Source organism: Panulirus ornatus, chromosome 21, assembly GCF_036320965.1.
Source record: "Panulirus ornatus isolate Po-2019 chromosome 21, ASM3632096v1, whole genome shotgun sequence".
NCBI classification, from domain to species: domain Eukaryota; kingdom Metazoa; phylum Arthropoda; class Malacostraca; order Decapoda; family Palinuridae; genus Panulirus; species Panulirus ornatus.
The window spans coordinates 7,172,658-7,186,640 of record NC_092244.1 but is presented as its reverse complement, the minus strand read 5'-3'; the positions used below and the strand labels follow the sequence as shown (position 1 = coordinate 7,186,640).

The following is a 13,983-nucleotide window of genomic DNA, read 5'->3' as shown; positions in this document are numbered from 1 at the left end:
TTCATGTAAAATCCTGATTGCTTCTTTGATGCTGTCAACATATATCTGTTCTGGATCATTAAAACTCTCTAGAGGATTACACATCATCACCACTATGCACTTCTTTCCTACAGTTACCTTTCCCATTATGGATTGTCTAGATGGACTATCTTCCCTTATATCATGAAACTTATGGCTTTCTTTTCTTAAGAGTCAATCCTCCCCCACCTTTGCGTTCTCTTTCCTTTTCTACTAACAAGTACCCCTATGAGCAGAAATGGGTAAACAATCTCTTTTGTAAGCTTTGTCTGCATAACTCCAACAGTATCAACAGTATTTCTTGTAATAATTTCCATAAATTTAATCTCTCTTTTTCAATTACTATGCTATGAACCTATCAGCATTTATATCATTACTTTCAGTTTGACATTTCCATCACCTAACATTTTCTGCCAAGTCTACAATGTTGGTGGGAGCTGTTTCATCTTCTCTCATTTGGTGTCTCCTGTTTTTTGCCATCTGGCTGTATTCTTTATCTTTCCCCCTCTCTTCCCATGGTTTACCATCTTTGATAAATACTCCACTAAATTTCACCCTTTTCTGAAGTTTCTGTCAGCTTTATTACCTCTTGGACAGATGGCTTGACAGCAAATATAACTATACTTGTGTATCTTTTTTGTTTTGATTATAGACAACAATGCTTCTTTCTCCTTTTACCACTAAAGTTGCATCCAGAATATTTCTCTTTCTTTCCCCCATTCTTCTCTATCTGGAGTATGATTTTCCCATAGTACAAAAATAATTGAAATCTTATGTCTCTCACGGCTTATAGTTCTTTTTAATTTTGGTGCCACCCACCTTATAGCAAAGTTCAACAGCTTTGACTCATCAACCTCTCAGTTTCTGGCTTTCTATTTCATCTCCAAATCTGCAAGCATGCCCTGATTCTGCAAGCCCTACACTTTTCTAAAGTTCTCATCGACTGGACCATAGATTTTCCTGACTACTCTGTCTGTAATAATGCATGTTATTCTACCTATAGTTTTGCTCAATCCCACAGACTCCTCATTACAATGTCCTCAGGTTCCTGTCTCACTGCATCAGTCATCATGTTCTGGGTCTGTTGTGTTTTCCCAGTAACTGCTCCTCCTCCTCTTCCCAGCCTACTATATTCTTAGCTTGAGTTATGGGCAATTTCACAAATTCAACGTCTTACAGACCATCTAGACCATGTAGACCTTTCCTATTATTCAATCATCCTACTTTCTTTCCTTTGCTTGTGAACCCTCTGGTCTCCCTCATCTGATGCAAATCTGTGCTAATGCTCATCCAATCGAATCTTTAAACCCCTAAAACCCTCTCCCATCTCATGACGTCAACCCTTCATGATCCTTGAACTGGTTTCTTGGTTTCTTTAACTCTCCCTCTAGTCATGCAAACTTCAGGGTCTTGCTTTATAATAATTTCCTATAACATCTCCAAACATTTGTTCTCTGGTTATTTCTTCTCCATTACTCCTTCTTGCCATTTCTTTGTGGCTCAAGTCTTAACCAAGTGATCTTGGTACATTCCCTTATCTGGGTCCATATCATATTACAGGCAATGCTGAAGATCTTAAAATAATCTCAAAGTAATACATGTTACATAAATGAAGTCTACTGACAATGTGTTCATTCTGGTTACAGTAAAAACTACATCATTTCTGTAGTCACAAATCTTCTTTTAAACAGTAATTCTTACCTACATTTGCTCATTCCTCCCAATTTAACCCGTCACTCTCCTAATATCTGGAGCTCCTTAAAAAGAATAATAATTAAAAAATAAAAAAAAACTGATTCACTGAAGCTGGCAACACTCCTGGACATTCAACTTAAAACCTGGGAAATTTCCATTTCCAAAAATCCTAACAAAACCCCCAAATTTGGTGAGGTCAATTAATATCCAAATATCCAAAGCATATATCACTTAAAGCCCCATTATGTGTTCCTGATGCAGAGCATTGCCTTTTAAAACTTAACCCCTCTAATTCAATCACAGTTGCACTGTTATACAATAATTCTAAGCTTTTTTTGAGAGAGAGATAAGGATGTGTGGAGGAGGGAAGATCTGTTGGAAATTAAATGTTTGTGAACAAAATGTGATGTGAGGAGGTTTGATCAAATAAGTAATGAAAGGGTAAGATAGAGGTTTGGTCATAAAAGTATGTGGTTCGAGAGCTGAAGAGGCTGTGCTGAAATGGTTTGGACATAAGGAGAAAATGAGAGAGGAAAGGTTCACAAAGATGATATTTGTGTCAGAAGTAGAGGGAACGAGAACAGGGAGACTAAACTGGAGATGAAAGGATGGAGTGAAAAAGATTTTGAGCAATCAGGGCCTGAGCATGTAGGAGGGTGAAATGTGTACACAGAATAGAGTGAACTGGAATGGTGTGGCATACAAGGGTTGATGTGCTGTCATTGGACTGAACCAGGGCATGTGAAGCATCCAAGGTAAACCATGGGAAGGTCTGTGGGGCCCGGTGGTGGATAGGGAGCTGTGGCTTTGCTGCACTACACATGACAGCTAGAGAATGGATGAGATGCAGACTTCCTTCATCTGTTCCTGGTGCTACCTTGCTAACAAGGAAACAATGATCATGTAAATAAAAAATATATAGTACTCATAATAACCAACCTCTTGTAATCTACTTTCATTTCTATCCACGTCAATCTGGGACTCACTTCCTTAACACTCGTTTATACATTCCTAACAAAAGCAGAAGTGCTATTCCTTCCTTAGCTCTCACCTTAACAATAACCCCTGCTTTTACCACTATGGCATTCCTAAACCATTCTTTCCCCTTACTCTAGGCTCTGTTTCACTCAGAGATAGAACATACAGCTTTCTCTCCTCAAATATACTATCTATCTCTCCCTTCCTGTCAACTCAGTTACATTCAAAGATATTCAGACACTGCAGCTTGAGCTGCTGAGGAGGATGAGCACATCTTCCTTGGCTCCTTCTATTCTAACTTTTAGAAACTGAAATGCAAGAAAGGGAGGGTTTGTAGCCTTCCACTCCTAGCCCTTCTGGTCACCTTCTACAACACACAGGGAACACAAGGGAAGAATTCTTCATCTGTCTTCAAGGATGATATTAACTACCTACTTCATGCCTCACAAGACTTTTCTCTCTTTATGAGGCTCCTACATGTAATGTTCAGGAAGCTGGCTATGTCCACGGGTCAGGGCCATATATCACACAATGTAGCAGTGTACTTAATAATACATAAAAACAAATATATAAATACATAAATATATATTGAACCAGGGCATGTGAAGCATCTGGGGTAAACCATGGAAAGTTTTGTGAGGCCTGGATGTGGAAAGGGAGCTGTGGTTTCAGTGCATTATACATGACAGCTAGAGATTGAGTGTGAACGAATGTGGCCTTTGTCTTTTCCTAGTGCTACCTCGTGCACATGCGGGGGGAGGGGGTTGTCATTTCATGTGTGGCGAGGCGGCGTTGGGAATGAATAAGGGCAGACAATATGAATTTTTGTACATATTTATATGTGTATATGTCTGTGTGTGTATATATATGTATAAGCTGAGATGTATAGGTATGTATACGTGCGTGTGTGAACATGTGTATGTGGGTGGGTTGGGCAGACACAACTAGGGTGCCATTTGGTAAACATGTGATTGTCCAAGGCCTTGGACCATCGCATGTTTACCAAATGGCGTCCTAGCTACATCTCTTCGTTGTATATCAACTGACTGTTATATTTCTCTCATGTCTCCCCTGATGAATGTGATTATTACACAAAAGTGCACTTGGGAACTTATCGTGTTTCATTTTCCCTATGGACTCACAGGATTGGCAGAATGCATGCACAGTACCACTGTACAAAGGCAAAGAGGATAAAAGTGAGTGTTCAAATTACAGAGGTATAAGTTTGTTGAAAAATTCTGGGAAATTATGTGGAAGGGTATTGATTGAGAGGGTAAAGGCATGTACAGAGCATCGGATTGGGGAAGAGCAGTGTGGTTTCAGAAGTGCTAGAGGATATGTGGGTCACGTGTTTGCTTTGAAAAACGTGTGTGAGAAATACTTAGAAAAACAAATGGATTTGTATGTAGCATTTATGGATATGGAGAAGGCATATGATAATATGGAGAGGGCATATGATAGAGTAGATAGAGATGCTTTGTGGAAGGTATTAAGAGTATATGGTGTGGGAGGCAAGATGCTAGAAGCAGTGAAAAGTTTTTATTGAGGATGTAAGGCATGTATATGAGAAGGAATAGAGGAAAGTGACTGGTTCTCAGTGAATGTCAGTTTGCGGCAGGGGTGTGTGATGTCTCCATGGTTGTTCAATTTGTTTATGGATGGGGTTGTTAGGGAGGTGAATGCAAGAGTTTTGGAGAGAGGCATAAGTATGCAGTCTGTTGTGGATGAGAGGGCTTCGGAAGTGAGTCAGTTGTTGTTCGCTGATGATACAGGGCTGGTGGCTGATTCGGGTGGGAAAATGCAGAAGTTGGTGACTGAGTTTGATAAAGTGTGTGAAAGAAGAAAGCTGAGAGTAAATGTGATTAAGAGCAAGGTTATTTGGTACAGTAGGGTTGTGGGACAAGTCAATTGGGAGGTAAGTTGGAATGGAGAAAAACTGGAGGAAGTGAAGTGTTTTAGATATCTGGGAGTGGATATGGCAGTGGATGGAACCATGGAAGCAGCAGTGAGTCAAAGGGTGGGGAGGGGGCGAAAGCTCTGGGAGTGTTGAAAAATGTGTGGAAAGTGAGAACATTATCTTGGAAAGCAAAAATGGGTATGTCTGAAGGAATAGTGGTTCCAACAATGTTACATGGTAGTCAGGCTTGGGCTATAGATAGAGTTGTGCGGATGAGGGTGGATGTGTTGGAAATGAGATGTTTGAGGACAATTTGTGGTGTGAGGTGATTTGATCGAGTAAGCAATGAAAGGGTAAGAGAGATGAGTGGTAATAAAAAGAGTGTGGCTGAGAGAGCAGAAGAGGGTGATTTGAAATGGTTTTGTCACATGGAGAGAATGAGTGAGGAAAGATCGACAAAGAGGATATATGTGTCTGAGGTGGAGGGAACAAGAAGTGGGAGACCAAATTGGAGGTGGAAAGATGGAGTGACAAGATTTTGAACAACTGGGGCCTGAACATGCAGGAGGGTGAAAGGCGTACAAGGAATGGAGTGATTTGGAACGATGTGGTATACTGGGGTGACGCGCTATCAATGGATTGAACCAGGGTATGTGAAGCATCTGGGGTAAACCATGGAAAGTTTTGTGGGGCCTGGATGTGAAAAGGGAGCTGTGGTTTCGGTGCATAATACATGACAGCTAGAGAATGAGTGTGAACGAATCTGGCCTTTGTTCTTTTCCTAGCGCTACCCCGCGCGCATGTGGTGGGGAGGGGGTTGTCATTTCATGTGTGGCGGGGTGGCGATGAGAATGAATAAGGGCAGACAGTATGAATTATGTACATGTGTATATATGTATATGTCTGTGTATGTATATATATGTATACGTTGAAATGTATAGGTATACGTATATGTGTGTGTGTGGCTGTGTATGTATATACATGCGTATGTGGGTGGGTTGGGCCATTCTTTCGTCTGTTTCCACATGCTACCTCGCTAACATGGGAGACAGCGAAAAAGTACAATGATGATAATAAAAAAAAATGAATTTTCTCACAAATACATGATTGCTGATACGTCTGTTTATCTGTCCAATCAAAAAAGGCAATAGAAACTGTGAAACTGGAACAGCTGAAAAATTATGCTCTTTGGGATCATGAAGGAATCATGGTTTCACAGCTGACTATAGAGGAGTGGCACAGCTCCACAAAGGTTCAAAACAACGAGTATAAAGGAAAGTACAATCGCTCAAAAACAAGGGAAATAAGAAATGGAATGAGAGAGGACTGGCAAATTTCAGCAATTAGAAAATGTTCTGGAAGACAAGAAGTGTAAGGGAAAAAAAGTAGCATCAATAATGGGAAAAGTGATATGATTTTGTGGAATTCATAAAGTGCTAAAACCTAACGGCTATTCAGCAATTTTTTGGACATAAAGAGATGCCAAAAATCTTATTTTTTCCATACATATTCGCTATTTCCTATATAAGCGGGACAACGTCAAGAACAGATGAATGAGCCTTAAAGGGAAAAATCCTTAATTAACCCCCTTCTCTGTACCTTTTTTTGGAAAGCAAATCAGGAGGGGAGGATTTCCAGCCCCCTGCTCCCAACACTTCTAGTCGCCTTTTACAACAAAAGAGGAATAGGCGGGCAGTATTCTTTCTCCCAATCCCCAGTTATTCATATAAAATGATAGCTTGGTTTCCTTTAAAAAATCATCAATTTATCTACATTAACATTACTATACTGCCTGAAATTTCTCCAACACTTTTACTTCATCCACTTATATTATATAATTGACAATTGGTAATAAAATTCCTACATTTCTGACTTTCCACTAATATATGTTCCACAACAGTATGCAAATGAATGTGTCACATGTTTGGGCAGTTCTCCTCTCAACTAATCTTATATGACAGGCTATTTCTATTTATCAAGCATTATACAGAAGAAAAAAATTTCCACAATTTTTTTCCCCATCATGAAATAAAGGCATGTAAAAATAAAGGATATGTACAAAAAATAAAAATGTGAGCAAACATAATTTACATGGTCATGGTATAACACTAAATTTAATGCACTTAAGACCCCACCAGGGGAAACACAAGAGGGACGAGCAGGGTCTAGGTAGAGCAGGAGTGAACCTATGATGCAAATCAAATAATGACACATCACTATCTATGAAAAAATTATATGTAAAAAAAAGTGAGCAAACATCAATTATATGGATATGAGAAAGCCCTATAGGTAAGACATGATTTGCCTGTGGAGGCAGCAGAAGGAGGTGGGAGGGTATGGTAGAGGCACTGCCTTGTGACCCATGTTAGCTAAATGACACTTAAAACTATCTATGGGCACTAATAACACATATCTACAAGCGACCAAGTTAAGAAGAGTGTATGAAAGGCGAATGTTGAGAGCTACTGTGAATAAAAGAATGATAGTGAAGTTGAGCAGGGAAATCAAGTCAGTATGGTTTGTGTGTCTGAATGGGCAAAGCCTGGAAGAAGGAAACTGTTTTTGATTCCTGAGAGCGGACATGGAAGCAGATGGAACCGTGGAAGCTGTAGGGTGGGGTAGCACCAGGAATGGATGAAGGTAAGCAAGTATGAATATGTACATGTGTATATGTGTACATGTGCTTGTATAGGCATATATATATATATATATATATATATATATATATATATATATATATATATAGAGTGGTTTGGGAATGTCTTGGGAGTAAAGTCAGGGGTTAGTGAGAGGACAAGAGCAAGGGAAGGAGTAGCAGTACTCCTGAAACAGGAGTTGTGGGAGTATGTGATAGAATATAAGAAAGTATATTCTCGATTAATATGGGTAAAACTGAAAGTTGATGGAGAGAGATGGGTGATTACTGGTGCATATGCACCTGGGCATGAGAAGAGAGATCATGAGAGGCAAGTGTTTTGGGAGCAGCTGAATGAGTGTGTTAGTGGTTTTGATGTACGAGACCGGGTTATAGTGATGGGTGATCTGAATGCAAAGGTGAGTAATGTGGCAGTTGAGGGAATAATTGGTATACATGGGGTGTTCAGTGTTGTAACTGGAAATGGTGAAGAGCTTGTAGATTTATGTGCTGAAAAAGGACTGGTGATTGGGAATACCTGGTTTAAAAAGCGAGATATACATAACTATACGTATGTAAGTAGGAGAGATGGCCAGAGAGCATTATTGGATTACATGTTAATTGACAGGCACGCAAAAGAGAGACTTTTGGATGTTAATGTGCTGAGAGATGCAACTGGAGGGATGTCTGATCATTATCTTGTGGAGGCTAAGGTGAAGATTTGCATGGGTTTTCAGAAAAGAAGAGTGAATGTTGGGGTGAAGAGGGTGGTGAGAGTAAGTGAGCTTGGGAAGGAGACTTGTGTGAGGAAGTACCAGGAGAGACTGAGTACAGAATGGAAAAAGGTGAGAACAATGGAAGTAAGGGGAGTGGGGGAGGAATGGGATGTATTTAGGGAATCAGTGATGGAGTGCGCAAAAGATGCTTGTGGCATGAGAAGCGTGGGAGGTGGGGTGATTAGAAAGGGTAGTGAGTGGTGGGATGAAGAAGTAAGATTATTAGTGAAAGAGAAGAGAGAGGCATTTGGATGATTTTTCCAGGGAAAAAATGCAATTGAGTGGGAGATGTATAAAAGAAAGAGACAGGAGGTCAAGAGAAAAGTGCAAGAGGTGAAAAAGAGGGCAAATGAGAGTTGGGGTGAGAGAGTATCATTAAATTTTAGGGAGAATAAAAAGATGTTCTGGAAGGAGGGAAATAAAATGCGTAAGACAAGGGAGCAAATGGGAACTTCAGTGAAGGGCGCTAATGGGGAGGTGATAACAAGTAGTGGTGATGTGAGAAGGAGATGGAGTGAGTATTTTGAAGGTTTGTTGAATGTGTTTGATGATACAGTGGCAGATATAGGGTGTTTTGGTAGAGGTGGTGTGCAAAGTGAAAGGGTTAGGGAAAATGATTTGGTAAACAGAGAAGAGGTAGTAAAAGCTTTGTGGAAGATGAAAGCCGGCAAGGCAGCAGGTTTGGATGGCACTGCAGTGGAATTTATTAAAAAAGGGGGTGACTGTATTGTTGACTGGTTGGTAAGGTTATTTAATGTATGTATGATTCATGGTGAGGTGCCTGAGGATTGGCGAAATGCGTGCATAGTGTCACTGTACAAAGGCAAAGGGGATAAGAGTGAGTGCTCAAATTACAGAGGTATAAGTTTGTTGAGTATTCCTGGGAAATTATATGGGAGGGTATTGATTGAGAGGGTGAAGGCATGTACAGAGCATCAGATTGGGGAAGAGCAGTGTGGTTTCAGAAGTGGTAGAGGATGTGTGGATCAGGTGTTTGCTTTGAAGAAGGTATGTGAGAAATACTTAGAAAAGCAAATGGATTTGTATGTAGCATTTATGGATCTGGAGAAGGCATATGATAGAGTTGATAGAGATGCTCTGTGGAAGGTATTAAGAATATATGGTGTGGGAGGCAAGTTGTTAGAAGCAGTGAAAAGTTTTTATCAAGGATGTAAGGCATGTGTACGTGTAGGAAGAGAGGAAAGTGATTGGTTCTCAGTGAATGTAGGTTTGCGGCAGGGGTGTGTGATGTCTCCATGGTTGTTTAATTTGTTTATGGATGGAGTTGTTAGGGAGGTGAATGCAAGAGTTTTGGAAAGAGGGGCAAGTATGAAGTCTGTTGTGGATGAGAGAGCTTGGGAAGTGAGTCAGTTGTTGTTCGCTGATGATACAGCACTGGTGGCTGATTCATGTGAAAAACTGCAGAAGCTGGTGACTGAGTTTGGTAAAGTGTGTGAAAGAAGAAAGTTAAGAGTAAATGGGAATAAGAGCAAGGTTATTAGCTACAGCAGGGTTGAGGGTCAAGTCAATTGGGAGGTGAGTTTGAATGGAGAAAAACTGGAGGAAGTAAAGTGTTTTAGATATCTGGGAGTGGATCTAGCAGCGGATGGAACCATGGAAGCGGAAGTGGATCATAGGGTGGGGGAGGGGGCGAAAATCCTGGAGCCTTGAAGAATGTGTGGAAGTCGAGAACATTAACTCGGAAAGCAAAAATGGGTATGTTTGAAGGAATAGTGGTTCCAACAATGTTGTATGGTTGCGAGGCGTGGGCTATGGATAGAGTTGTGCGCAGGAGGATGGATGTGCTGGAAATGAGATGTTTGAGGACAATGTGTGGTGTGAGGTGGTTTGATCGAGTAAGTAATGTAAGGGTAAGAGAGATGTGTGGAAATAAAAAGAGCGTGGTTGAGAGAGCAGAAGAGGGTGTTTTGAAATGGTTTGGGCACATGGAGAGAATGAGTGAGGAAAGATTGACCAAGAGGATATATGTGTCGGAGGTGGAGGGAACGAGGAGAAGTAGGAGACCAAATTGGAGGTGGAAAGATGGAGTGAAAAAGATTTTGTGTGATCGGGGCCTGAACATGCAGGAGGGTGAAAGGAGGGCAAGGAATAGAGTGAATTGGATCGATGTGGTATACAGGGGTTGACGTGCTGTCAGTGGATTGAATCAGGGCATGTGAAGCGTCTGGGGTAAACCATGGAAAGCTGTGTAGGTATGTATATTTGCGTGTGTGGATGTATGTATATACATGTGTATGGGGGTGGGTTGGGCCATTTCTTTCGTCTGTTTCCTTGCGCTACCTCGCAAACGCGGAAGACAGCGACAAAGCAAAAAAAAAAAAATATATATATACATATATATATATATATATATATATTTTTTTTTTTTTTATATGTATATATATATTTGGTAAACAGAAAAGAGGTAGTAAAAGCTTTGTGAAAGATGAAAGCCGTAAAGGCAACAGATTTGGATGGTATTGCAGTGGAATTTATTAATAAAGGGGGTGCCTGTATTGTTGATTGGTTGGTAAGGTTATTTTATGTATGTCAGACTCATGGTGAGGTGCCTGAGGATTGGCGGAATGCTTGCATAGTGCCATTGTACAAAGGCAAAGGGGATAAGAGTGAGTGCTCAAATTACAGGGGTATAAGTTTGCTGAGTATTCCTAAGAAATTATAAGGGAGGGTACTGATTGAGAGGGTGAAGGCATGTACAGAGCATCAGATTGGGGAAGAGCAGTGTGGTTTCAGAAGTGGTAGAGGATGTGTGGATCAGATGTTTGCTTTGAAGAATGTCTGTGAGAAATACTTAGAAAAGCAAATGGATTTATAAGTAGCATTTATGGATCTGGAGAAGGCATATGATAGAGTTGATAGAGATACTCTGTGGAAGGTATTAAGAATATATGGTGTGGGAGGCAAGTTGTTACAAGCAGTGAAAAGTTCTTATCGAGAATGTAAGGCATGTATACATGTAGGATGAGAGGAAAGTGATTGGTTCTCGGTGAACGTTGGTTTGCGGCAGGGGTGCGTGATGTCTCCATGGTTGTTTAATTTGTTTATGGATGGGGTTGTTAGGGAGGTGAATGCATGAGTTTTGGAAAGAGGGGCAAGTATGCAACCTGTTGTGGATGAAAGAGCTTGGGAAGTGAGTCAGTTGTTGTTCGCTGATGATACAGCGCTGGTGGCTGATTTGGGTGAGAAACTGCAGAAGCTGGTGACTGAGTTTGGTAAAGTGTGTGAAAGAAGAAAGCTGAGAGTAAATGTGATTAAGAGCAAGGTTATTACGTACAGTAGGGTTGAGGGACAAGTCAATTAGGAGATAAGTTGGAATGGAGAAACACTGGAGGAAGTGAAGTATTTTAGATATCTGGGAGTGGATTTGGCAGCGGATGGAACCATGGAAGCGGAAGTGAATCATAGGGTGGGGGAGGGGGCAAAAGTTCTGGGAGCATTGAAGAATGTGTGGAAGTCGATAATGTTATCTTGGAAAGTAAAAATGGGTATGTTTGAAGGAATAGTGGTTCCAACAATGTTATATGGTTGCGAGGTGTGGGCTAAAGATAGAGTTGTGCAGAGGAGGGTGGATGTGCTGGAAATGAGATGTTTGAGGACAACATGTGGTGTGAGGTGGTTTGATCAAGTAAGTAATGAAAGGGTAAGAGAGATGTGTGGTAATAAAAGAGTGTGGTTGAGAGAGCAGAAGAGGGTGTTTGGAAATGGTTTGGTCTCATGGAGAGAATGAGTGATGAAAGATTGACAAAGAGGATATATGTGTCAAGAGGTGGAGGAATGAGGAGAAGTGGGAGACCAAATTGGAGGTGGAAAGATGGAGTGAAAAAGATTTTGAGTGATCGGGGCCTGAACATGCAGGAGGGTGAAAGGCGTGCAGGGAATAGAGTGAATTGGAACGATGTGGTGTACCGGGGTCAACGTGCTGTCAATGGATTGAAGCAGGGCATGTGAAGCATCTGGGGTAAACCATGGAAAGTTTTGTAGGGCCTGGATGTGGAAAGGGAGCTGTGGTTTCGCTGCATTATACATAACAGCTAGAGACTGAGTGTGAACGAATGCGGCTTTGTTGTCTTTTCCTAGCGCTACCTCGCACACATGCAAGGGGAGGGGGTTTTCATGTCATGTGCAGCGGGGTGGCGATGGGAATGAATAAGGGCAGACAGTATGAATTATGTACATGTGTATATATGTATATGTCTGAGTGTGTATATATATGTATATGTTGAGATGTATGGGTAAATATATGTGCATGTGTGGACATGTGTGTATATACATGTGTATGTGGGTGGGTTGGGCCATTCTTTCATCTGTTTCCTTGCGCTACCTCGCTAACACGGGAGACAGCGACAAAGCATATCAAAATATAAATAAATGTATATATAAAGGGGAAACAGAAGAAGGAGTCACGTGGGGAGTGCTCATCCTCCTCGAAGGTTCAGACTGGGGTGTCTAAATGTGTGTGGATGTAACCAAGATGAGAAAAAAAGATGAGATAGGTAGTATGTTTGAGGAAAGGAACCTGGATGTTTTGGCTCTGAGTGAAACGAAGCTCAAGCGTAAAGGGGAAGAGTAGTTTGGGAATCTTTTGGGAGTAAAGTCAGGGGTTGGTGAGAGGACAAGAGCAAGGGAAGGAGTAGCACTACTCCTGAAACAGGTGGTGGGAGTATGTGATAGAGTGTAAGAAAGTAAACTCTAGATTGATATGGGTAAAACTGAAAGTGGATCGAGAGAGATTGGCGATTATTGGTGCATATGCACCTGGGCACGAGAAGAAACATAATGAGGCAAGTGTTTTCAGAGCAGCTGAGTGAGTGTGTTAGTAGTTTTGATGCAAGAGACTGGGTTATAGTGATGAGTGATTTGAATGCAATGGTGAGTAATGTGGCAGTTGAGGGAATAATTTGTGTACATGGGGTGTTTAGTGTTGTAAATGGAAATGGTGAAGAACTTGTAGATTTGTGTGCTGAAAAAGGACTGGTGATTGGGAATACCTGGTTTAAAAAGAGAGATATACATAAGTATACATATGAAAGTAGGAGAGATGGCCAGAGAGCATTACAGAATTACATGTTAATTGATAGGCACGTGAAAGAGAGACTTTTGGATGTTAATGTGCTGAGAGATGCAACTGGAGGGATGTCTGATCATTATCTTGTGGAGGTGAAGGTGAAGACTTGTAGAGGTTTACAGAAAAGAAGAGAGAATGTTGGGGTGAAGAGAGTAGTGAGAGAAAGTGAGCTTGGGAAGGAGACTTGTGTGAGGAAGTACCAGGAGAGACTGAGTGCAGAATGGAAAAAGATGAGAGCAAAGGACGTAACGGGAGTGGGGGAGGAATGGGATGTATTCTCGGAAGCAGTGATGGCTTGCACAAAAGATGCTTGTGGCATAAGAAGTGTGGGAAGAGGTCAGATTAGAAAGGGTAGTGAGTGGTGGGATGAAGAAGTAAAATTATTAGTGAAAGAGAAGAGAGAGGTATTTGCAAAAGTTTTGCAGGGAAACAGTGCAAATGACTCAGAGATGTATAAAAGAAAGAGGCAGGAGGTCATGAGAAAGGTGCAAGAGGTGAAAAAGAAGGCAAATGAGAGTTCGGATGAGAGAGTATCATTAAATTATAGGGAGAAAAAAAGATGTTTAGCAAGAAGGTAAATAAAGTGCGTAAGACATGAGAACAAATGGGAACATCGGTGAAGGGGGTTAATGGGGAGGTGATAATAAGTAGTGGTGATGTAAGAATGAGATGGAGTGAGTATTTTGAAGGTTTGCTGAATGTGCTAGATGACAGAGTGGCAGAAAAAGGGTGTTTTGGTCGAGGTGGTGTGCGAAGTGAGAGAGTTAAGGAGAATGATTTGATAAACAGATAAGAGGTAGTAAAAGCTTTGCAGAAGATGAAAGCCAGCAAGGAGGCAGGTTTGGATGGTATTGCAGTGGAAATTATCAAAAAAGGGAGCGACTGTATTGTTGACTGG

General features: G+C 41.1%; 1 protein-coding gene across 6 annotated transcripts in view; it reads right to left on the bottom strand.

Moving 5' to 3' along the window:
• The window catches only part of LOC139756326 (uncharacterized), a 164,852-nt gene that overhangs the window by 75,904 nt on the left and 74,965 nt on the right, over positions 1 to 13,983 (bottom strand). The window lies entirely within an intron of this gene.